The sequence below is a fragment of the Tachypleus tridentatus genome, chromosome 5, assembly GCF_004210375.1.
Source record: "Tachypleus tridentatus isolate NWPU-2018 chromosome 5, ASM421037v1, whole genome shotgun sequence".
NCBI classification, from domain to species: Eukaryota; Metazoa; Arthropoda; class Merostomata; order Xiphosura; family Limulidae; genus Tachypleus; species Tachypleus tridentatus.
The window spans coordinates 2,261,824-2,288,940 of record NC_134829.1 but is presented as its reverse complement, the minus strand read 5'-3'; the positions used below and the strand labels follow the sequence as shown (position 1 = coordinate 2,288,940).

The 27,117-nt window shown below is 34.9% G+C and overlaps 1 protein-coding gene across 1 annotated transcript in view; it reads right to left on the bottom strand.

The window, feature by feature from the left end:
• The window catches only part of LOC143251258 (glutamate receptor ionotropic, kainate 2-like), a 427,216-nt gene extending 405,987 nt beyond the window's left edge, over positions 1-21,229 (bottom strand). The window contains exon 1 of the mRNA XM_076502702.1: positions 21,102-21,229. The gene's annotated coding sequence lies outside the window, so the exon portion shown is untranslated. The remainder of the gene's footprint in view (positions 1-21,101) is intronic.
• Positions 21,230-27,117: the final 5,888 nt, after the last annotated feature.

Here is a 27,117-nt window from a genome sequence, read left to right as displayed (position 1 = left end):
CTACGTCTCTTTATTTGTAACGTATAACCAAGTGTTTTCAATTAAGTATCTTTATTTGTATGTTACAACCAGGTATGTTCAACTACATCTCTTTATTTGTATTTGACAATCAGCTATCTTCAACTAAATCTCATTATTTGTATCTTTCAAACAGATATGATCAACTATATCTCTATTTATATCTCACAATAAGGTATCTTCAACTAAATTTCCTTAATTGTATCTTATAACCTGTTATCTCCAACTAAATCTCTTTATTTGTATCTTACTACCATTTACCTTCAAATATATGTTTGTACTGTGTATGCAAGTACTGTAAGTTTAGTTTGAATATTGCTTGTACCTACTGTAAGTTAGGTTTGAATGTGACTTATACCGTGTATGTATCAAATTATACCTACTGTAAGTTAGGTTTCAGTGTTGCTTATACCGTGTATGTATCAAGTTGTACCTACTGTAAGTTAGGTTTGAATGTTGCTTATACCGTGTATGTATCAAATTGTACCTACTGTAAGTTAGGTTTGAATGTTGCTTATACCGTGTATGTATCAAGTTGTACCTACTGTAAGTTAGGTTTGAATGTGACTTATACCGTGTATGTATCAAGTTGTACCTACTGTAAGTTAGGTTTGAATCTTGCTTATACCGTGTATGTATCAAGTTGTACCTACTGTAAGTTAGGTTTGAATGTTGCTTATACCGTGTATGTATCAAGTTGTACCTACTGTAAGTTAGGTTTGAATCTTGCTTATACCGTGTATGTATCAAGTTGTACCTACTGTAAGTTAGGTTTGAATCTTGCTTATACCGTGTATGTATCAAGTTGTACCTACTGTAAGTTAGGTTTGAATGTTGCTTATACCGTGTATGTATCAAGTTGTACCTACTGTAAGTTAGGTTTGAATGTGACTTATACCGTGTATGTATCAAATTGTACCTACTGTAAGTTAGGTTTGAATGTTGCTTATACCGTGTATGTATCAAGTTGTACTTACTGTAAGTTAGGTTTGAATGTTGCTTATACCGTGTATGTATCAAGTTGTACCTACTGTAAGTTAGGTTTGAATGTTGCTTATACCGTGTATGTATCAAGTTGTACCTACTGTAAGTTAGGTTTGAATGTTGCTTATACCGTGTATGTATCAAGTTGTACCTACTGTAAGTTAGGTTTGAATGTTGCTTATACCGTGTATGTATCAAGTTGTACCTACTGTAAGTTAGGTTTGAATGTTGCTTATACCGTGTATGTATCAAGTTGTACCTACTGTAAGTTAGGTTTGAATGTTGCTTATACCGTGTATGTATCAAGTTGTACCTACTGTAAGTTAGGTTTGAATGTTGCTTATACCGTGTATGTATCAAGTTGTACCTACTGTAAGTTAGGTTTGAATGTTGCTTATACCGTGTATGTATCAAGTTGTACCTACTGTAAGTTAGGTTTGAATGTTGCTTATACCGTGTATGTATCAAGTTGTACCTACTGTAAGTTAGGTTTGAATGTTGCTTATACCGTGTATGTATCAAGTTGTACCTACTGTAAGTTAGGTTTGAATGTTGCTTATACCGTGTATGTATCAAGTTGTACCTACTGTAAGTTAGGTTTGAATCTTGCTTATACCGTGTATGTATCAACCGTGTTGTACCTACTGTAAGTTAGGTTTGAATGTTGCTTATACCGTGTATGTATCAAGTTGTACCTACTGTAAGTTAGGTTTGAATGTTGCTTATACCGTGTATGTATCAAGTTGTACCTACTGTAAGTTAGGTTTGAATGTTGCTTATACCGTGTATGTATCAAGTTGTACCTACTGTAAGTTAGGTTTGAATGTTGCTTATACCGTGTATGTATCAAGTTGTACCTACTGTAAGTTAGGTTTGAATGTTGCTTATACCGTGTATGTATCAAGTTGTACCTACTGTAAGTTAGGTTTGAATGTTGCTTATACCGTGTATGTATCAAGTTGTACCTACTGTAAGTTAGGTTTGAATGTTGCTTATACCGTGTATGTCAAATTGTACCTACTGTAAGTTGTTTGAATGTTGCTTATACCGTGTATGTATCAAGTTGTACTGTAAGTTAGGTTTGAATGTTGCTTATACCGTGTATGTATCAAGTTGTACCTACTGTAAGTTAGGTTTGAATGTTGCTTATACCGTGTATGTATCAAGTTGTACCTACTGTAAGTTAGGTTTGAATGTTGCTTATACCGTGTATGTATCAAGTTGTACCTACTGTAAGTTAGGTTTGAATCAAGTTGTACCTACTGTAAGTTAGGTTTGTTGCTTATACCGTGTATGTATCAAGTTGTACCTACTGTAAGTTAGGTTTGAATGTTGCTTATACCGTGTATGTATCAAGTTGTACCTACTGTAAGTTAGGTTTGAATGTTGCTTATACCGTGTATGTATCAAGTTGTACCTACTGTAAGTTAGGTTTGAATGTTGCTTATACCGTGTATGTATCAAGTTGTACCTACTGTAAGTTAGGTTTGAATGTTGCTTATACCGTGTGTATCAAGTTGTACCTACAAGTTAGGTTTGAACTTATACCGTGTATGTATCAAGTTTGTACCTACTGTAAGTTAGGTTTGTGTATGTATCTTATACCGTGTATGTATCAACCGTTGTACCTACTGTAAGTTAGGTTTGAATGTTGCTTATACCGTGTATGTATCAAGTTGTACCTACTGTAAGTTAGGTTTGAATGTTGCTTATACCGTGTATGTATCAAGTTGTACCTACTGTAAGTTAGGTTTGAATGTTGCTTATACCGTGTATGTATCAAGTTGTACCTACTGTAAGTTAGGTTTGAATGTTGCTTATACCGTGTATGTATCAAGTTGTACCTACTGTAAGTTAGGTTTGAATGTTGCTTATACCGTGTATGTATCAAGTTGTACCTACTGTAAGTTAGGTTTGAATGTTGCTTATACCGTGTATGTATCAAGTTGTACCTACTGTAAGTTAGGTTTGAATGTTGCTTATACCGTGTATGTATCAAGTTGTACCTACTGTAAGTTAGGTTTGAATGTTGCTTATACCGTGTATGTATCAAGTTGTACCTACTGTAAGTTAGGTTTGAATGTTGCTTATACCGTGTATGTATCAAGTTGTACCTACTGTAAGTTAGGTTTGAATGTTGCTTATACCGTGTATGTATCAAGTTGTACCTACTGTAAGTTAGGTTTGAATGTTGCTTATACCGTGTATGTATCAAGTTGTACCTACTGTAAGTTAGGTTTGAATGTTGCTTATACCGTGTATGTATCAAGTTGTACCTACTGTAAGTTAGGTTTGAATGTTGCTTATACCGTGTATGTATCAAGTTGTATCAACCTACTGTAAGTTAGGTTTGAATGTGACTTATACCGTGTATGTATCAAGTTGTACCTACTGTAAGTTAGGTTTGAATGTTGCTTATACCGTGTATGTATCAAGTTGTACCTACTGTAAGTTAGGTTTGAATGTTGCTTATACCGTGTATGTATCAAGTTGTACCTACTGTAAGTTAGGTTTGAATGTTGCTTATACCGTGTATGTATCAAGTTGTACCTACTGTAAGTTAGGTTTGAATGTTGCTTATACCGTGTATGTATCAAGTTGTACCTACTGTAAGTTAGGTTTGAATATCTTATACCGTGTATGTCAAGTTGTACCTACTGTAAGTTAGGTTTGAATGTTGCTTATACCGTGTATGTAAGTTAGGTTTGAATGTTGCTTATACCGTGTATGTATCAAGTTGTACCTACTGTAAGTTAGGTTTGAATGTTGCTTATACCGTGTATGTATCAAGTTGTACCTACTGTAAGTTAGGTTTGAATGTTGCTTATACCGTGTATGTATCAAGTTGTACCTACTGTAAGTTAGGTTTGAATGTTGCTTATACCGTGTATGTATCAAGTTGTACTTATACTGTAAGTACCTACTGTAAGTTAGGTTTGAATGTTGCTTATACCGTGTATGTATCAAGTTGTACCTACTGTAAGTTAGGTTTGAATGTTGCTTATACCGTGTATGTATCAAGTTGTACCTACTGTAAGTTAGGTTTGAATGTTGCTTATACCGTGTATGTATCAAGTTGTACCTACTGTAAGTTAGGTTTGAATGTTGCTTATACCGTGTATCAAGTTGTATCTGTAAGTTAGGTTTGAATGTTGCTTATACCGTGTATGTATCAAGTTGTACCTACTGTAAGTTAGGTTTGAATGTTGCTTATACCGTGTATGTATCAAGTTGTACCTACTGTAAGTTAGGTTTGAATGTTGCTTATACTGTATGTATCAAGTTGTACCTACTGTAAGTTAGGTTTGAATGTTGCTTATACCGTGTATGTATCAAGTTGTAGTTAGGTTTGAATGTTGCTTATACCGTGTATGTATCAAGTTGTACCTACTGTAAGTTAGGTTTGAATGTTGCTTATACCGTGTATGTATCAAGTTGTACCTACTGTAAGTTAGGTTTGAATGTTGCTTATACCGTGTATGTATCAAATTGTAAGTTAGGTTTGAATGTTGCTTATACCGTGTATGTATCAAGTTGTACCTACTGTAAGTTAGGTTTGAATGTTGCTTATACCGTGTATGTATCAAGTTGTACCTAAGTTAGGTTTGAATGTTGCTTATACCGTGTATGTATCAAGTTGTACCTACTGTAAGTTAGGTTTGAATGTTGCTTATACCGTGTATGTATCAAGTTGTACCTACTGTAAGTTAGGTTTGAATGTTGCTTATACCGTGTATGTATCAAGTTGTACCTACTGTAAGTTAGGTTTGAATGTTGCTTATACCGTGTATGTATCAAAGTTGTACCTACTGTAAGTTAGGTTTGAATGCTTATACCGTGTATGTATCAAGTTGTACCTACTGTAAGTTAGGTTTGAATGTTGCTTATACCGTGTATGTATCAAGTTGTACCTACTGTAAGTTAGGTTTGGCTTATACCGTGTATGTATCAAGTTGTACCTACTGTAAGTTAGGTTTATACCGTGTATGTATCAAGTTGTACCTACTGTAAGTTAGGTTTGAATGTTGCTTATACCGTGTATGTATCAAGTTGTACCTACTGTAAGTTAGGTTTGAATGTTGCTTATACCGTGTATGTATCAAGTTGTACCTACTGTAAGTTAGGTTTGAATGTTGCTTATACGTGTATGTATCAAGTTGTATGTAAGTTAGGTTTCAATGTTGCTTATACCGTGTACCTACTGTAAGTTAGGTTTGAATGTTGCTTATACCGTGTATGTATCAAGTTGTACCTACTGTAAGTTAGGTTTGAATGTTGCTTATACCGTGTATGTATCAAGTTGTACCTACTGTAAGTTAGGTTTGAATCTTGCTTATACCGTGTATGTATCAAGTTGTACCTACTGTAAGTTAGGTTTGAATGTTGCTTATACCGTGTATGTATCAAGTTGTACCTACTGTAAGTTAGGTTTGAATGTTGCTTATACCGTGTATGTATCAAGTTGTACCTACTGTAAGTTAGGTTTGAATGTTGCTTATACCGTGTATGTATCAAGTTGTACCTACTGTAAGTTAGGTTTGAATGTTGCTTATACCGTGTATGTATCAAGTTGTACCTACTGTAAGTTAGGTTTGAATGTTGCTTATACCGTGTATGTATCAAGTTGTACCTACTGTAAGTTAGGTTTGAATGTTGCTTATACCGTGTATGTATCAAGTTGTACCTACTGTAAGTTAGGTTTGAATGTTGCTTATACCGTGTATGTATCAAGTTGTACCTACTGTAAGTTAGGTTTGAATGTTGCTTATACCGTGTATGTATCAAGTTGTACCTACTGTAAGTTAGGTTTGAATGTTGCTTATACCGTGTATGTATCAAGTTGTACCTACTGTAAGTTAGGTTTGAATGTTGCTTATACCGTGTATGTATCAAGTTGTTACCTTATACCGTGTATGTATCAAAGTTGTACCTACTGTAAGATTGAGGTTTGAATGACTTATACCGTGTATGCTTATACCGTTGTTTATGTGATTAAGTTGTACCTACTGTAAGTTAGGTTTGAATGTTGCTTATACCGTGTATGTATCAAGTTGTACCTACTGTAAGTTAGGTTTGAATGTTGCTTATACCGTGTATGTATCAAGTTGTACCTACTGTAAGTTAGGTTTGAATGTTGCTTATACCGTGTATGTATCAAGTTGTACCTACTGTAAGTTAGGTTTGAATGTTGACTTATACCGTGTATGTATCAAGTTGTACCTACTGTAAGTTAGGTTTGAATGTATACTTATACCGTGTATGTATGTACCTACTGTAAGTTAGGTTTGAATGTTGCTTATACCGTGTATGTATCAAGTTGTACCTACTGTAAGTTAGGTTTGAATGTTGCTTATACCGTGTATGTATCAAGTTGTACCTACTGTAAGTTAGGTTTGAATCTTGCTTATACCGTGTATGTATCAAGTTGTACCTACTGTAAGTTAGGTTTGAATGTTGCTTATACCGTGTATGTATCAAGTTGTACCTACTGTAAGTTAGGTTTGAATGTTGCTTATACCGTGTATGTATCAAATTGTACCTACTGTAAGTTAGGTTTGAATGTTGCTTATACCGTGTGTATGTATCAAGTTGTACCTACTGCCAGTTAGGGTTTGAATGTTGCTTATACCGTGTATACCGTGTACTCACTGTACATCAGGTTTGTATCTGCTTATACCGTGTATGTACTGTACTGTAAGTTAGGTTTGAATGTTGACTTATACCGTGCCATGTATCAAGTTGTACCTACTGTAAGTTAGGTTTGAATGTTGCTTATACCGTGTATGTATCAAGTTGTACCTACTGTAAGTTAGGTTTGAATGTTGCTTATACCACCGTGTATGTATCAAATTTACCCACTGTACAAGTTAGGTTTGAATGTTGCTTATACCGTGTATGTATCAAGTTGTACCTACTGTAAGTTAGGTTTGAATGTTGCTTATACCGTGTATGTATCAAGTTGTACCTACTGTAAGTTAGGGTTTGAATGTTGCTTATACCGTGTATGTATCAAGTTGTACCTACTGTAAGTTAGGTTTTGTGAATGCTTATACCGTGTATGTATCCAAGTTGGTACCTACTGTAAGTTAGGTTTGAATGTTGCTTATACCGTGTATGTATCAAGTTGTACCTACTGTAAGTTAGGTTTGAATGTTGCTTATACCACCGTGTATGTATCTGTAAGTTAGGTTTGAAGTTGTACCTACTGTAAGTTAGGTTTGAATGTTGCTTATACCGTGTATGTATCAAGTTGTACCTACTGTAAGTTAGGTTTGAATGTTGCTTATACCGTGTATGTATCAAGTTGTACCCTGTAAGTTAGGTTTGAATGTTGCTTATACCGTGTATGTATCAAGTTGTACCTACTGTAAGTTAGGTTTGAATGTTGCTTATACCGTGTATGTATCAAGTTGTACCTACTGTAAGTTAGGTTTGAATGTTGCTTATACCGTGTATGTATCAAGTTGTACCTACTGTAAGTTAGGGTTTGAATGTTGCTTATACCGTGTATGTATCAAGTTGTACCTACTGTAAGTTAGGTTTGAATCTTGCTTATACCGTGTATGTATCAAGTTGTACCTACTGTAAGTTAGGTTTGAATGTTGCTTATACCGTGTATGTATCAAGTTGTACCTACTGTAAGTTAGGTTTGAATGTTGCTTATACCGTGTATGTATCAAGTTGTACCTACTGTAAGTTAGGTTTGAATGTTGCTTATACCGTGTATGTATCAAGTTGTACCTACTGTAAGTTAGGTTTGAATGTTGCTTATACCGTGTATGTATCAAGTTGTACCTACTGTAAGTTAGGTTTGAATCTTGCTTATACCGTGTATGTATCAAGTTGTACCTACTGTAAGTTAGGTTTGAATGTTGCTTATACCGTGTATGTATCAAGTTGTACCTTGTAAGTTATGTTGCTTATACCGTGTATGTATCAAGTTGTACCTACTGTAAGTTAGGGTTTGAATGTTGCTTATCGTTGTACCGAATTGTATGTATGAATGTTGTACCTACTGTAAGTTAGGTTTGAATGTTGCTTATACCGTGTATGTATCAAGTTGTACCCTACTGTAAGTTAGGTTTGAATGTTGCTTATACCGTGTATGTATCAAGTTGTACCTACTGTAAGTTAGGTTTGAATGTTGCTTATACCGTGTATGTATCAAGTTGTACCTACTGTAAGTTAGGTTTGAATGTTGCTTATACCGTGTATGTATCAAATTGCACCTACTGTAAGTTAGGTTTGAATGTTACTTATACCGTGTATGTATCAAATTGTACCGTGTACTGTAAGTTAGGTTTGAATGTTGCTTATACCCGTGTAAGTATCAAGTTGTACCTACTGTAAAGTTAGGTTTGAATCTTGCTTATACCGTGTATGTATCAAGTTGTACCTACTGTGAGTTAGGTTTGAATCTTGCTTATACCGTGTATGTATCAAGTTGTACCTACTGTAAGTTAGGTTTGAATGTTGCTTATACCGTGTAAGTATCAAGTTGTACCTACTGTAAGTTAGGTTTGAATGTTGCTTATACCGTGTATGTATCAAGTTGTACCTACTGTGAGTTAGGTTTGAATGTTGCTTATACCGTGAAATGTATCAAGTTGTACCTACTGTAAGTTAGGTTCGAATGTGACTTATACCGTGTATGTATCAAGTTGTACATCCTCTAAGTTAGGTTTGAATGTTGCTTATACCGTATATGTATCAAATTGTACTTACTGTAAGTTAAGTTTGAATCTTGCTTGTACCGTGTATGTATCAAATTATACCTACTGTAGGTTTAATTTGTACATACTCAGCTTGAATGTACAAACAGATTATATTTATTGTAATATTGAACTCTACAAAGGAATTATTGTTATTGTAATTTGAAGTGTACAAAACAATTACAGGGAATAAAAAAAAATGTATTCACACTTTGAATGATTATAAATATAATGTTTATTAAGATATGTCTAGGTTTTATAGTTCAAGTTTATGAAGACAAATGTAGAATATTTTCGGTTATAGCAGGTGTTCGAACTAATGACAATTCTGATCCAGGCACTGCTGATAACTCGGACAGAAGGAATCACAAACTTTACGAATCATTTCACGTGGTATTTGGGTGCCTTCTCTTGCTATTGCTGCTCTTAGCTCATTGATTGTTGTAGGTTTTGTGCTATAAATCATATCTTTGACGTATCCCCATAAGAAGAGTCCAGAGGTGTGAGGTCTGGTGAACGTGGAGGAAATTCGCCCAATCCGTCTGTTCGGCAAATTTTGCGAAGATCGGCTCTCACATTACGATGGTAGTGGAGAGGTGCTCCATCTTCCCGGAAATAAAACTCTTCATCTCCATATTGCTCTCACATTACGATGGTAGTGGAGATGTGCTCCATCTTCCCGGAAATAAAACTCTTCATCTCCATATTGCTCTCACATTACGATGGTAGTGGAGAGGTGCTCCATCTTCCTGGAAATAAAACTCTTCATCTCCATATTGCTCTCACATTACGATGGTAGTGGAGATGTGCTCCATCTTCCCGGAAATAAAACTCTTCATCTCCATATTGCTCTCACATTACGATGGTAGTGGAGAGGTGCTCCATCTTCCCGAAATAAAACTCTTCATCTCCATATTGCTCTCACAATAGGATGGTAGTGGAGATGTGCTCCATCTTCCCGGAAATAAAACTCTTCATCTCCATATTGCTCTCACATTACGATGGTAGTGGAGAGGTGCTCCATCTTCCCGGAAATAAAACTCTTCATCTCCATATTGCTCTCACATTACGATGGTAGTGAGAGGTGCTCCATCTTCCTGGAAATAAAACTCTTCATCTCCATATTGCTCTCACACGATGGTAGTGGAGGTGCTCCATCTTCATGGAAATAAAACTCTTTATCTCCATATTGCTCTCACATTACGATGGTAGTGGAGAGGTGCTCCATCTTCCCGGAAATAAAACTCTTCATCTCCATATTGCTCTCACATTACGATGGTAGTGGAGAGGTGCTCCATCTTCCCGGAAATAAAACTCTTCATCTCCATATTGCTCTCACATTACGATGGTAGTGGAGAGGTGCTCCATCTTCCTGGAAATAAAATTCTTCATCTCCATATTGCTCTCACATTACGATGGTAGTGGAGAGGTGCTCCATCTTCCTGGAAATAAAACTCTTCATCTCCATATTGCTCTCACATTACGATGGTAGTGGAGAGGTGCTCCATCTTCCTGGAAATAAAACTCTTCATTTCCATATTGCTCTCGAATGCGTGGCATAACAGATTCCTGCAGCAGATTCTGATAAACGAGACCAGTGACTGTGTTTTCGAAAAATTAGGTTCCAGTCACCCCAAACACTGATAATCCATACCACACTGTAACCCCGGGTACGTTTACGTGATGTTAAATCGTAACATTCGGGTTCTGAAGTTCCCAATTGAAAGAGAATGCACTCAAATACGAAATGAAATGATTTGTGAAATTTGCAATTCCATCTGTCCTAGTTATCAGCAGTACCTGGATCAGAACAGTCATCAGTTTCAACACCTGCAATAACAAAAAAGGTTCTACACTTGTCTTTTAAACTTGGATTATAAAGCCTAGTTATATCTTAATAAACATTGTATTTATAATCATTCAAAGATTGTGTGCATTTTTTTGGGACACCCTATATTTCTACTGTCATATTGAACTGTGCAAACCGATCATTTTACTACAATATTGAACTGTAAAAACCGATTATTTTTATTGTAATATTGAACTGTATAAACCAATTACTTTTAATGTAATATTAAATGTACAAACCAATTATTTTTACTCTAATATTGAACTATACAAACCAAATAACCCCTAGGTATGGATTCCTGTACGTGGTGAGGGGACTTCCCAGGGAAGGTTCTGTTCTTTTAGTTTATCTCCTCTGGGATCTAAACATCCACCCACGTGTTTGCCAGGTGTGGCGACCCGTGAAGAGAAGGAGAGGATCCTGGTGGTTGAGGGGTCCAACTCTAACACACCACTTTGGCCTTAAATTCCTGTAGACAGGCGGCTTTGGGGTGGCCTCCCTTGGGTCTATCGACTGGTCCATTTGGGTCAGGGTGAACCAATTACCAGTGTTGGATGTTCTCAGCAGGTGTTGTGGACATTGTGTCTGATGCTGGTGTTTGGGTATAGTGCTCACAAAACCCTGGCGTGGCTGCAGTGTCCTCATTTGACATTGTAGTGCGTCTCCCCGTAGGGCTCTATGGTAGGTGGGGCCAATGGGCACCGACATTTCCATTTTTTATTATGGATCCTCCAAATAAAAAATTAAGTAAAATAGTGAAGAAACAGTCCATACGTAAACGATCACATCTTGAAGATTCTGAGCAGCAATCTTCAACATCTGTAACACACGTACCTTATTTTCTTATCCTACATTCTCTTTCAGACAAACCTTTTGGGCAATTGTCTCCCTTTTTCATTCAGAAGGGACTGGAGGGACTTGCTGGGTCTCCAAAGTCAGTAAAGAAGCTTCGTTCTGGTGACATATTGGTGGAAACATCCACATTTCAACACAGTGAACTCCTCTTGCACTCAAAGGTGATTGGAGATATACCTATTGAGGTCACACCTCATGCTACTTTAAATTCATCACGAGGAGTTATTGTTGAGAGGGGTTTGTAGAACAGAGATTCTCACTGGTTTCCCCACCCAAGGACTTTCTGCAGTGAGGCGTATCTCTACTTGCAAAGATGAAATTAGGGTGCCGACCAATGTCCTCGTTCTGACATTTACATCATTACGTCCACCTGCGACCATCGAGGCAGGTTATCTAAATTGCAGGGTGCGGACGTACATTCCAAACCATCTCTGGTGTTTCCAGTGTCAGAGGTTCGGTCACTCAGAGACGTCATGTCGTGGTTTCTTCACGTGTGCTCGTTGTGGTAGCAAGGCCCACATTGCCTATGAGTGTGAAATTGTCCCTCATTACATCAGTTGCAATGGCTCTCACCCGTCCTACTTTCGTTCGTGCCCTAAATGGTTAGGAGAAAAAGATGTGCAGCGTTTAAAAATGATTCAAAACATTACTTATCCTGAGGCTTGATAGCTTATGTCCACCACTTCATCTCGGACAATTGCTGCTGCACTTCATTTCAACAGAGGGAGTGCAGACAGATGTATCTGTGCTTCCAAAAGAATCGTCCTCAAAACAAGTGAAAAGTATTCTGGCCTCAATGGTTAAAAAAAGTTGATGATTCAACTTCAACATCCATCTCTGTCCCTAACATACATTCCAACAAACCACAAGATTCACATACTTTGGTTCTGGGTACAGGCATATCCTCAGATACATCTTCTCCTCCCACCCCAAGGTGCAAAACGATCATTTGTTCTCGTCCTCAGTCGCTGGAATTCCCTTCCAACAGCAAATACCTGCCCAATCGACCCAGGGCAGGATTCATGGAGTTCAATAGACCTTTCTCGAAAAAGGACAGTAAGGAAAAGAGACGTGGTCGTAAACTGAAGGGTTCTCCACCCAATTCGCCTACACGTAAATAAAAATGGCTACCTTCATACAATGGAACTGTCGAGGTTTATGTTCTAATCCGGATGACATCAAAACACTGATTGCTTTCTACCATCCTGTATGTCTTTCCTTAGAGGAAACAGTTTTGAAACCTACCAATACAGTCACCTTTGGTGGTTTTCTTTGTACAGAAATAACAGGCTGCGTGATGGACGAGTGAATGAAGGGGTGGCACTGTAAGTTGATCAGCATGTTCTTACCCTATATATGCAAAAACGGCTCGTTTGGGTTGAGAAAATATTTTACATAGAAGAGCGAACAACGTTTCGACCTTCTTCGGTCATCATCAGGTTCACAAAGAAAGAGGTAACTGACCGGAAGCTGACCACATGTTTGAAAGGGGTTGTGTAACTGAGTGTCGAAATGTAGAGGGCGGTATTAGATGTTTGAATATATAATTTTATTTATTTTATTATATTAATATAGGTATAAAGGCGTTCCTTTATATTGGTTTATTTTGGGTTTAAGCTGTTGTATAAGTAAGGCTTCTTTAATTTTGTGTTTGTTTATTTAGTATTTGAGTGTTTTCTATGGTTATGTTGTGTTTATTTGACTTGCAGTGTTCGAAAACGTGTGAAGGTGACTTTTTATGTTCTTTGAATCTGGTTCCATTTTTCTACTTGTTTCTCAATATAGAAGTCGTGGCAGTTATCACATTGTATTTTATAAATAATGTTGGTGTGGTGTTTGTCAGTGTAGTTTTACATAGTATAGACCTCAGTTTTGTGCCTGGTTTTTGAATAAATTTGGTGTTAACTGGAATGTCATATTTTGTTATTAATATTTGCCAAATGTTGGTTATTTGTTTGCTGATGTCAGGAATATATGGTATACAGCAGTATATGGTTTCGTGATTTTTTTTATTCGTGAGATATATTTACTTTAGTTGGTTGATTTTGCTTTCTGTCTAAGTGTGTGCGTATAATGTTTTCTACGATTTGTGGAGGAAACTTATTGATGTTGATGAAGTATTGTTTTATTTTGTCTAATTCATCGTTAATTATATTTGGTGAGCATAGTTTTATGGCTGTGTTTATTTGGTTTCTTAGTATGTTGAGTTTTTGTTTTATTTCATATGCTGAGTCCCAAGGAATGTATAGTCCAGTATGGGTGATTTTTCGGTGGATTTCTGTTTTGAATTGTGTGTCGGTTCTTGTAATTTTGAGGTTAAGAAATGATAATTGATTGCTTTCTTCCAGTTCACATGTGAAGTTAATGTTGGGATGTATAGAGTTAATGTGATTGAAAAAATTAAGTATGTGTTCTGTAGATTTGAATCCCACAACCGTGTCATCTACATATCTGTACCAGTATAGTGGTGGATGTAATGCTGTGTTAATTGCTTGTGTTTCAACTTGTGTCATAAAATATTGGCTAGAACTGGTGATACTGGGTTGCCCATGCTTAGGCCATTTGTTTGTATATAGTTTTGGTTGTTGAACGTGAAGTTTGTCTTCATCGTGGTGAATTCTATGAGGGTTGCTAATTGGTTACTGGGAATTTCTATAGTTGCGTTAGGGTCTCGGATATAGAGTTCTAAGGCTACCTTGCAGGCTTCAGTGGTTGGAACTTCTGTAAAGAGGGATGTAACATCGAAACTGGCCATTAAGGCTTTATGATTAAGTTGATTTAGATTAGACTTGAAATTAAAAGAGTCTTTGATGAATGAGCTGGCTGATGTTACATATTTGGAGAATCCCCATGCTATGTATTTACCAAGACTGTAATTAAACGATTCATATGTGGACATTATTGGTCGTAATGGACAATCTGGTTTATGAGGTTTGGGGATGCCGTGTATTTGCGGTGTGCGTGAGTCGGTTTTTCGAAGGTAGGAATAAAGTGTTTGTGAAATTGTGTTGGCTTTTTTCATTTGTAGTAGTAATTTGTTCAGTTGCGTCTCGTGTGTCTTTGTTGGATTTGTGTGTATTGGTTTAAATTTGTTCGTGTCTGATAGGATGCTATTAATTTTTTTTTTATGTATTCATTCGTGTTCATTATGACTAAAGCGTTACCTTTATCTGCTTTTAGAATTTTTATTCTAGACTCGCTTCACGTTGGTTCATACCCTATTCTCACCGATATTCAAAACCAACTGGCCCATTTCTCTTTAACATCTACTTCTATCCAGTTTTTATGGATACCAGGCCATGTTGGTATTCATGGGAACGAGCTCGCCGACACGGCAGCTAAATCTATCTGCTCAGGCACTATCACCACTGTGCCTGTCCCATACATGGACTATAGTCCTGTATTCAAGGCTCAGCTCCGTGCCAGTTGGCAGTCGACTTGGAGTGAGCAACACAAAAACAAGCTTCTCCAAATAAAACCTTATATTGGACTTTGGCTGTCTTGCTTCTGTAAGGATAGGAAAGAGGAAGTTGTTCTAACTAGACTACGCATTGGTCACAGTTTTTTAACTCATCGTTTTCTTTTATCTGGAACTGATGCACCAATGTGTAACACCCAAATCACCATGAGCCACATTTTACTTTCTTGCCATTGTTACGACTCTCAAAGACGCAACCATTTTAAACATGCTCTGTCCCAAGGTTTGTCCATAACGTTAGACAGTGTTACTGGTGAAGGTAACACTGTCCACTTTGGTTATGTTTTTAGTTTTTTAAAGGTCATTAATCATTTTAATGCTACCTGAGTTTTTTAATTTATACATTAGATCTTTTTAATGTGATTCTCTTTTAAGAATCAAAGTCCATCTAGTTAGATTTAAAATTAGAAAATTGATATGACTTTAAATAACTTGGAACCAGGACTGGAAAGGCCAACTTCAGGTGACTGACAGTGGTTTTTGTACTTACCTGTTAGTCTTCCTGGTAAGTTATGATAATTACAATTATATTACAGAAATTCGTGTGCAACTTGTGTTACTGTAATTTTTCTCTCACTGCTATAGATTAGATATAAAATTCAAATACTAAATTTTGTTTTGTTTTACTTTAATTTCGTTTTATGAATTTTTAATAACTAATTTCAACTTTTACTGGATGTTTGGCACAGGTATCCCAGTGGCTTTACACCATAAAACACCAAACGAACCAATCAAACCAATTATCTTTACTGTAATATCGAACTGTACAAACCTATTATCTTTACTGTAATATCGAACTGTACAAACCTATTATCTTTACTGTAATATCGAACTGTACAAACCTATTATTTTTACTGTAATGTTGAACTGTACAAACCTATTATCTTTACTGTAATATCGAACTGTACAAACCTATTATCTTTACTGTAATATCGAACTGTACAAACTATCTAAAAACAACATCTTAAACAATTTTTTAAAGAATTTTCTCACAAACCCATCAACATAATTTCACAAAACAGAAAACTAAAAAACAACCTTACAAAAAGAGACATTAATTCCATTAAAAACCTAAAACAAGACAAAAACATAAAAATTCTAAAAGCAGATAAAGGTAACGCTATAGTCATAAAGAACACGAATGAATACATCCAAAAATGAATAACATCCTATCAGACACGAACAAATTTAAACCAATACACACAAATCTAACAAAGACACACGAGACGCAACTGAACAAATTACTACTACAAATGAAAAAAGCCAACACAATTTCACAAACACTTTATTCCTACCTACGTAAAACCGACTCACGTACACCGCAAATATACGGCATCCCCAAACCTCATAAACCAGATTGTCCATTACGACCAATAATGTCCACATATGAATCGTTTAATTACAATCTTGGTAAATACATAGCATGGGCATTCTCCAAATATGTAACATCAGCCAGCTCATTCATCAAAGACTCTTTTAATTTCAAGTCTGATCTAAATCAACTTAATCATAAAGCCTTAATGGCCAGTTTCGATGTTATATCCCTCTTTACAGAAGTTCCAACCACTGAAGCCTGCAAGATAGCCTTAGAACTCTATATCCGAGACCCTAACCCAACTATAGACATTCCCAGCAACCAGTTAGCAACCCTCATAGAATTCACCACGATGAAGACAAACTTCACGTTCAACAACCAAAACTATATACAAACAAATGGCCTAAGCATGGGCAACCCAGTATCACCAGTTCTAGCCAATATTTTTATGACACAAGTTGAAACACAAGCAATTAACACAGCGTTATATCCACCACTATACTGGTACAGATATGTAGATGACACGGTTGCGGGATTCAAATCTACAGAACACATACTTAATTTTTTCAATCACATTAATTCTATACATCCCAACATTAACTTCACGTGTGAACAGGAAGAAAGCAATCAAATATCATTTCTTAATCTCAAAATTACAAGAACCGACACACAATTCAAAACAGAAATCCACCGAAAAATCACCCATACTGGACTATACATTCCTTGGGACTCAGCATATGAAATAAAACAAAACTCAACATACAAAGAAACCAAATAAACACAGCCATAAAACTATGCTCACCAGATATAATTAACGATGAATTAGACAAAATAAAACAATACTTCATCAACATCAATAAGTTTCCTCCACAAACCGTAGAAAACATTATACGCACACACCTAGACAGAAAGCAAAATCAACCAACTAAAGTAAATATATCTCACGAATCAAAAAATCACGAAACCATATACTGCTGTATACCATATATTCCTGACATCAGCAAACAAATAACCAACATTTGGCAAAAATTAATAACAAAATATGACATTCCAGTTAACACCAAATTTATTCAAAAACCAGGCACAAAACTGAGGTCTATACTATGTAAAAACTACACTGACAAACACCACACCAACATTATTTATAAAATACAATGTGATAACTGCCACGACTTCTATATTGGAGAAACAAGTAGAAAAATGGAACCAGATTCAAAGAACATAAAAAGTCACCTTCACACGTTTTCGAACACTGCAAGTCAAATAAACACAACATAACCATAGAAAACACTCAAATACTAAATAAACAAACACAAAATTAAAGAAGCCTTACTTATACAACAGCTTAAACCCAAAATAAACCAATATAAAGGAACGCCTTTATACCTATATTAATATAATAAAATAAATAAAATTATATATTCAAACATCTAATACCGCCCTCTACATTTCGACACTCAGTTACACAACCCCTTTCAAACATGTGGTCAGCTTCCGATCAGTTACCTCTTTCTTTGTGAAAGTGACGATGACCGAAGAAGGTCGAAACGTTGTTCGCTCTTCTATGTAAAATATTTTCTCAACCCAAACGAGCCGTTTTTGCATATAAATGTACAAACCTATTATTTTTAGTATAATGTTGAACTGTCCAAAGCAGTTAATTTGTTTTTGCTGTAATGTTGATCATAATATTTACATCGAGTTTTCACTATATCGTTCAACTAATTAATACTAAGCGATTATTGTCACTGGAATATTGAAGTGTTCAAACCAATTATTTTTATTGTAGTGTTGAACATATTATATACATTGTATTTTTCTGTAAGTATTAAATGTTTAATACAAAGCAGTTATTGGTACTGTAATATTGAACTGTTCAAACCAATTATTTTTATTGTAATATTGAATTGTGCAAGCCAAATAATTTGTTTTGCCTGTAATATAGAACTGTAAAAACCAATGAAATTTTTTTACTGTAATGTTGAACATAATATTTATATTGTATTTCTACTGTAATGTGTAATTCGTTAGTACAAAGCAATTATTGTTACTGTAATATTGAACTGTACCAAACAATTATCTTCAATGTAATTACGAACTATACAAACAAATTATCTTTACTGTATTAATGAACTGTAGAATCCAATTGTTTTTACTGTAATATTGAACTGTACAAATCGGTTATTTTTACTGTAATATTGAATTGTGCAAATTCATTATTCTTACTGTAATATTGAAAATATACAATCTAATTATCTTTACTGTAATATGAAAATTTTGAACCAATTATTTTTACTGTAATATTGTACTGTACAAACCAATTTTCTTTAATGTAATATTGTACTCTACATACCAATTTTCCTTACTGTAATATTGTACTGTACAAACCAACTTTATTTAATGTAATATTGTACTGTACAAACCAATTTTCCTTACTGTAATATTGTACTGTACAAACCAGTTTTCCTTACTGTAATATTGTACTGTACAAACCAACTTTATTTAATGTAATATTGTACTGTACATACCAATTTTCCTTACTGTTATATTGTACTGTACATACCAATTTTCCTTACTGTAATATTGTACTATACATACCAATTTTCTTTACTGTAATATTGTACTGTACATACCAAGTTTCCTTACTGTAATATTGTACTGTACAAACCAGTTTTCCTTACTGTAATATTGTACTGTACAAACCAATTTTCCTTACTGTAATATTGTACTGTACATACCAATTTTCCTTACTGTAATGTTGAACTGTACAAATCAACTTTATTTAATGTAATATTGAACTGTATAAACTGATTATTGTTACTGTAATATTGAACTGTACAAACCAATTATTTAACTGTAATATTGAACAGCACAAAGCAATCATTGTTACTGTAATATTGAACAGCACAAACCCATTATCTCTACTGTAATATTGAAATGTATAAAGCAATTGTTTTTCTTTAATATTGAACTATTCAACCCAATTACTTTTACTTGAATATTAAACTGTACAAAGCAATTATTTTTTTTTGTAATATTGAAATATACAAACCGATTATTTTACAGTAATATTTAACGGTATCATTCAGTTGATTTGTCTTTAATATAATGCTGATCATAATATTTACATTATATTGTTACTATAACGTTTAATTGGTAAGGACAAAGCAGTTATTGTTACTGTAATATTGAACTGTACGAACCAAGTATTCTTCCTGGAATATTGAACATTAAAAAGCAGGTATTGCTACTGTAATACTGAACTGTGGAAACCAATTATTTTTACTGTAATATTGAACTGTACAAATCAATTATTTTTACCGCAGTATTAACCTGTGCAAACCAATTACGTTTATAGTAAAACTGAAATGTATAAACCGATTGTTATAACTGGAATATTGAACATATCATTTATATTGTGTTTTTACTATGACGTTTAATTGGTTTGTACAATGCAATTATTGTTACAGTAATATTAAATTCTTGAAACCTATTATATTTACTAGAATATTTAACTGTTCAAACAAATTATTTTACTGTATTATTGAACTGTACATACAGATTATTTTACTGGAATATTGAAGTGTACATACCGATTATTTTTACTGGAATATTGAAGTGTATAAACCGATTGTTTTTACTGGAATATTGAAGTGTACAAACCAATTGTTTTTACTGTAATTTTAAACTGTACAAACTAATTATTTCAACTATAATACTGAACTGCACAAACCAACTATTTTTTCTGGAATATTTAACTGTACGAAGCAAGTATTGTTACTGTGATATTGAACTGTACAAACTATTTATTTTTACTGTAATATCAAACTGTAGAAACCAGTTATTTTTACTGTAGTATTGAACTGTACCAACCGATTATTTTACTCTAATATTGAACTGTAGAAACCGATTAGTTTTACTGTAATATTGAACCGTAGAAACCAATTAGTTTTACTGTAATATTGAACTGCTAAAAGCAATTATTTTCTTAAATATTGAACTGTATAATTCGACTATTTCTACTGTTTGTATAAACTATTTATCTTTACTGTAATATTGAACTGTTCAAACCAGTTGTCTTTACTAAACCATACAACTTAATTAATTTTAGTGTAATGTTGAACAGGATTTCAAGAGACTGTTGCTATTGTTGTCATGTTCTTGTAATGTTACTGCGATGTCTGGGAGGGTTTGTCCAGTATAATATTTTTTCTGAGCTCGATTTGGGGAATTTGTTGTTTGTCAGTTGCGACGTTGACCTAGGTTTGTACAAACTAGCTTAGTTTAATGTAATGTGAAGTTTTAATCTGGAATGTCGAGTGTAGTTGAAGTGTGCAGTTCTATATTCTTAAACTGTAATGTTTGATTAAATTAATTTACGTGTAGGTAAGGTTAAAGTGGCAGCTAATATTCTACCTAAACAAATATTAATTCTCCAAAAGATGAAAAGACTTCTCATGTAAATTTCATTTCATAGATATCTTGAAAAATTATTTTCAAACAGCAATAAAATAGGAGTTGTAAGAGAACGTTTCTTCCAAACGACAACGTATCTTGACTTTATCGTCGTGAAAATCGCACGTTTTTAAGAAAAATGTTACACACTCTATGGTACACAGTTAAGACAGGGGAGTCAAACCTGAAATCACCAATACATTCATACTTATAGACATAAAAGTCCTTCAACGGTGCATGTTTATCCATATGGGTATTTAGGTGAACATCACGGTTACACACGACACCCTTTAAAAGTGTATGTTTATCCACATGGTTATTTAGGTGTTCTTCATGGTTACAGTGTATGTTTCGCTTTTGAGCAAAGCATGTTGTTAAAGGGTGTATTTCATATTAACATGACAAGAGCTGTTACTTTAGAGAAGAAACACTTACCTCTGTTATTGTCTGAAACAGAACAAACAAAGTACATATGATTATTCACAGACAGTCCACAAAACCCAAATGGAACTACTAGAAGGTTTTATCCAAAGATAAACCAAAAGTACACAATATATCAAATAATAAATTGTGGATTACTGGCGTGTATATGTTCCTCGACAGTTTGATATAAACGTTTTATATTATTTAACCGTTATTTATATTTATATTATTCATTTCTTTATAACATATTTTTTTATGAATAACAAAATAATTTACTTTTATTCATTCATTTAAGTGATGAAAAGAAACAAATTATCCTCTGTTGTTTGTTTGAAGTATTCAAGTACATGTATTGTTTGAGACAACCAATTATGTGATGAGGATATGTCACGTGACCTTCCAGCTGTTTCTTCAAAATACTCACCAGGTGATACTCTAACTTAATTAACAGCTTTTATTTTACCGCCATGTGAAATTTTCTATCACCATCCATTTGGAAACGTCTACATTTTTTTTAAATAGATTTTACTTGAACAAAAGTTTATTATTGCACATAAGAATATATAAAATAACAACAGTAACACATTCCATATGAATATTTCTTGAACTCTGAACCACTGACCACAACGTTTACCTTAAAATTATATTTACGTTGAAACTTGCTTCACATTCACTGAGTTTTGAGACAGAAAGCGTCAACTCTGTGAAAGATTCAGTATTCCAGTGAGAACGTGCGAGAAGGAGGCGCCTACACCATCTATTACTGGTTTCAATGTTTACAAGTTGCTTTCAAACCTTGGTAACTATTCAATTAACATTTCAATTACTTATTATTTCTTTTAAAATCATAAAATGATTCTTTACAAGATATAAATTTCTAATATTAATAAAAACAGTTTTATTAAACATAAAGGAAAATGAGACGTTTGTTTGTTTTGTTACTAAATTACTGAACAGTTGACACCACTCACTGCCAACTCTTCAGCTATTCTTTTACCAACGAATAGTGGAATTGACCGTTCCATTACTAAGCCTCCACAACTGAAAAAGTGATAATGTTCAATGATGAGATTCGAACTCGAAACTGGCCGGACAACAGGACAGTACCATGACCAACAAACAAGTACAATAATCAATAAACTAATACCATAACCAACTAATTAATGCCATAACCAACAAACAAGTACAATAACCAACAAACTAATACCATAACCAACAAACAAGTACAGTAACCCACAAACTAATACAATAACCAACAAACTAATACCATAACCAACAAACAAGTACAGTAACCCACAAACTAATACCATAACCAACTAACTAATGCCATAACCAACAAACAAGTACAATAATCAATAAACTAATACCACAATCAACTAACTAATGTCATAACCAAAAAACAAGTACAATAACCAACAAACTAATATCATAACTAACAAAAAAGTACCGTAACCAACAAACTAGTACCGTAACAAACAAACAAGTACAATAACCAACAAACCAGTACCATAACCAACAAGCAAGTACAATAACCAACAAATTAATACCATAACTAACAAAGAAGTACAATAATCAACAAACTAATACAATAACCAAGAAACAAGTACAATAACCAACAAGACAGTACTATAACCAACAAACAAGTACAATAACCAACACACTAATACCATAACCAACAAACAAGTACAATAACCAACAAATTAATACCATAACTAACAAAGAAGTACAATAATCAACAAACTAATACAATAACCAAGAAACAAGTACAATAACCAACAAGACAGTACCATAACCAACAAGCAAGTATACAATAAACAAGTACCATAACCAAAAAACAAATACCGTAACCAACAAACCAGTACCATAACCCCAATTTACTCTTGATGAGAAAAAGTCCAGGGCCCGGCATGGCCAAGCGTGTACGACTCGTAATCTGAGGGTCGGGAGTTTGCATCCCCCTCGCGCCAAACATGCTTGCCCTTTCAGCCGTGGGTGCGTTATAATGTGACGGTCAATCGCACCATTCGTTGGTAAAAGAGTAGCCCAAAAGTTGGCGGTGGGTGGTAATGATTAGTTGCCTTCCCTCTAGTCTTACACTGCTAAATTAGGGACGGCTAGCACAGATAGCCCTCGAGTAGCTTTGTGCGAAATTCAAAACAAACAAACAAAGATAAAAAAATCCATCATCTGAAACGGCTCGAGTTGCAAAGATTCGTTTTAGTGTCTTTAAGAATATTAATTATAACATATGCGTAATGAGTTGGTACTAATATGTCCTGGTAACAAGTTGCGGTTTTATCTTGATGTGTTACAAGTTGGATCCTCACATGTACAGAAGGGGAAAGAATGTAATATTGTCACACCAAGTGACACATGTACAGAAGGGGAAAGAATGTAATATTGTCACACCAAGTGACACATGTACAGAAGGGGAAAGAATGTAATATTGTCACACCAAGTGACACATGTACAGAAGGGGAAAGAATGTAATATTGTCACACCAAGTGACATATGTACAGAGGGAGAAATTAATGTGAAATTGTCACACCAAGTGACACATGTACAGAGGGAGAAATTAATGTAAAATTGTCACATCAAGTGACACATGTACAGAGGAAGAAATTAATGTGAAATTGTTACACCAAGTGACACATGTACAGAAATGAGAATTAATGTAAAATTGTCACATGAAATGACACATGTAGAGAGAGAGGAGTTAATGTAATACTGTCCCACCAAGAGTCACTTGTACAGATAAGAGAACCAACGTAATATTCTCACATTAAATTAGATGTGTACAGAGATTGGTGCTAATGTAATGTTATGATACTAAATTAGATGTGTACAGAGACTGGTTCCAATGTAATGTTATGACACTAAATTAGATGTGTACAGAGACTGGTTCCAATGTAATGTTATGACACTAAATTAGATGTGTACAGAGACTGGTTCCAATGTAATGTTATGACACTAAATTAGATGTGTACAGAGACTGGTTCCAATGTAATGTTATTACACTAAATTAGATGTGTACAGAGATTGGTGCCAATGTAATGTTATCACACTAAAGTTTGTAATGCTGAGAAATTCTTTAGAGTGTATAACATGCGCCTTATGATGTTTCTGGTTGTGTGTGTACAGGTTTATAAACATAAAACTAGGAGACATGTTACAGCATGGTTAAAGATATTTGGTCAGTCCTATTGAGATCCTGTTGTTAGAGTATTTTGTCCACAAAATTTCTTGTAAGCACATATTTATCTGATCTACCAGATCACCCGATTTCTGAAGTCATGTGAATACTGTTGTGAGACTCGTTGACCTCTGGTTGTGAGAGTATTTGAAGTCATGAGGCCTTAGTAGTGCTCCTGGTGGCAGCATGCGACAACTGTGACATAGCTATCCACCTGACAGCCTTAAGAACCGTCTGCAATGACACATCAAACAAGATACACTGAACAACAAAACTTTCTTTATTATTTCAAGTTTCCCCCAGACAAGTGAGGATCATTTAGTGCTAGTAGTAATATCGTCTTCAGTCTTTATGAATGGTGGAAATTTGGTGAAATTGTTTGTTGTTTGTTTTGAATTTCGCGTAAAGCTACACTAGGGCTCCCTTCGCCAGCTATCCCTAATTTACCAGCGTAACACTAGAAAGAGGGCACCTACCGCCAATAATATTTTGAATCTTACTGTTCGTTAGGTTATTAATTAGTATAGGTATAAAGATGTTCCTTTATAAAAGTTTAATTTTGGTTTTAGTTGTTGTATAAGTAGGGCTTCTTTGAGTTTTGCTTTTGTTTATATACGTTTCCCTATTTAGTAACATAGATGTTTTCTATGGTTATGTTGTGTTTATTTTATTTGTAGTGTTCAAAAACGTGTGAAAGTGTTTTTTGTGTTCTTTTAATTTAGTTTCCATTTTTCTACTTGTTTCTTCAATATAGAAGTCGTGGCAGTTGTTGTATTGTATTTTATAAATAATGTTGGTGTTGTGTTTGTCAGTGTAGTTTTTACACAGTATGGCCTTTAGTTTTGTACGTGGTTTTTGAATACATTTGGTATTAACTGGAATGTCATATTTTGTTACTAATTTTGCCAAATGTTGGTTATTTGTTTGCTGATGTCAGGAATATATGGTATACAGCAGTATATGCTTTCGTAATTTTTTAAATCGTGAGATATATTTACTTTTGTTGGTTGTTTTTGCTTTCTGTCTAGATGTGTGCGTATAATGTTTTCTACGGTTTGTGAAGGAAACTTATTGATGTTGATGAAGTATTGTTTTATTTTGTCTAATTCGTCGTTAATTTTATCTGGCAAGCATAGTTTTATGGCTGTGTTTATTTGGTTTCTTAGTATGTTGAGTTTTTGCTTTGAGTTTCATGTGCTGAGTCCTGGGGAATGTATAGTCCAGTATGGGTGATTTTTTTCTGTTGATTTCTGCTTTGAATTTTGTATCAGTTTCAGTGATCTTGAGGTTAAGAAATGCTATTTGGTTAGTTTTTTCCTGTTCACAGGTGAACTTAATGTTGAGGTGTATCGAGTTAATGTGATTGAAAAAACTAAGTGTGTGTTCTGTAGATGTGAATCCAGCGATTGTATCATCAACATACCTGTACCAGTATAGTGGTGAGTGTAATGTATCATCAACATACCTGTACCAGTATAGTGGTGGGTGTATTGTATCATCAACATACCTGTACCAGTATAGTTGTGGGTGTAATGTATCATCAACACACCTGTACCAGTATAGTGGTGGGTGTAATGTATCATCAACATACCTGTACCAGTATAGTGGTGGGTGTAATGTATCATCAACATACCTGTACCAGTATGGTGGTGGGTGTAATGTTTCATCAACATACCTGTACCAGTATAGTTGTGGGTGTAATGTATCATCAACATACCTGTACCAGTATAGTGGTGGGTGTAATGTATCATCAACATACCTGTACCAGTATGGTGGTGAGTGTAATGTATCATCAACATACCTGTTCCAGTATAGTGGTGGGTGTAATGTATCATCAACATACCTGTACCAGTATAGTGGTGGGTGTAATGTATCATCAACATACCTGTACCAGTATAGTGGTGGGTGTAATGTATCATCAACATACCTGTACCAGTATAGTGGTGGGTGTAATGTATCATCAACATACCTGTACCAGTATAGTGGTGGGTGTAATGTATCATCAACACACCTGTACCAGTATAGTGGTGGGTGTAATGTATCATCAACATACCTGTACCAGTATAGTTGTGGGTGTAATGTATCATCAACATACCTGTACCAGTATAGTGGTGGGTGTAATGTATCATCAACATACCTGTACCAGTATAGTGGTGGGTGTAATGTATCATCAACATACCTGTACCAGTATAGTTGTGGGTGTAATGTATCATCAACACACCTGTACCAGTATAGTGGTGGGTGTAATGTTTCATCAACATACCTGTACCAGTATGGTGGTGGGTGTAATGTATCATCAACATACCTGTACCAGTATAGTGGTGGGTGTAATGTATCATCAACATACCTGTACCAGTATAGTGGTGGGTGTAATGTATCATTAACATACCTGTACCAGTATAGTGGTGGGTGTAATGTATCATCAACATACCTGTACCAGTATAGTGGTGGGTGTAATGTATCATCAACATACCTGTACCAGTATAGTGGTGGGTATAATGTATCATTAACATACCTGTACCAGTATAGTGGTGGGTGTAATGTATCATCAACATACCTGTAACAGTATAGTTGTGGGTGTAATGTATCATCAACACACCTGTACCAGTATAGTGGTGGGTGTAATGTTTCATCAACATACCTGTACCAGTATGGTGGTGGGTGTAATGTATCATGAACATACCTGTACCAGTATAGTGGTGGGTGTAATGTATCATCAACATATCTGTACCAGTATAGTGGTGGGTGTAATGTATCATCAACATACCTGTACCAGTATAGTGGTGGGTGTAATGTATCATCAACATACCTGTACCAGTATAGTGGTGGGTGTAA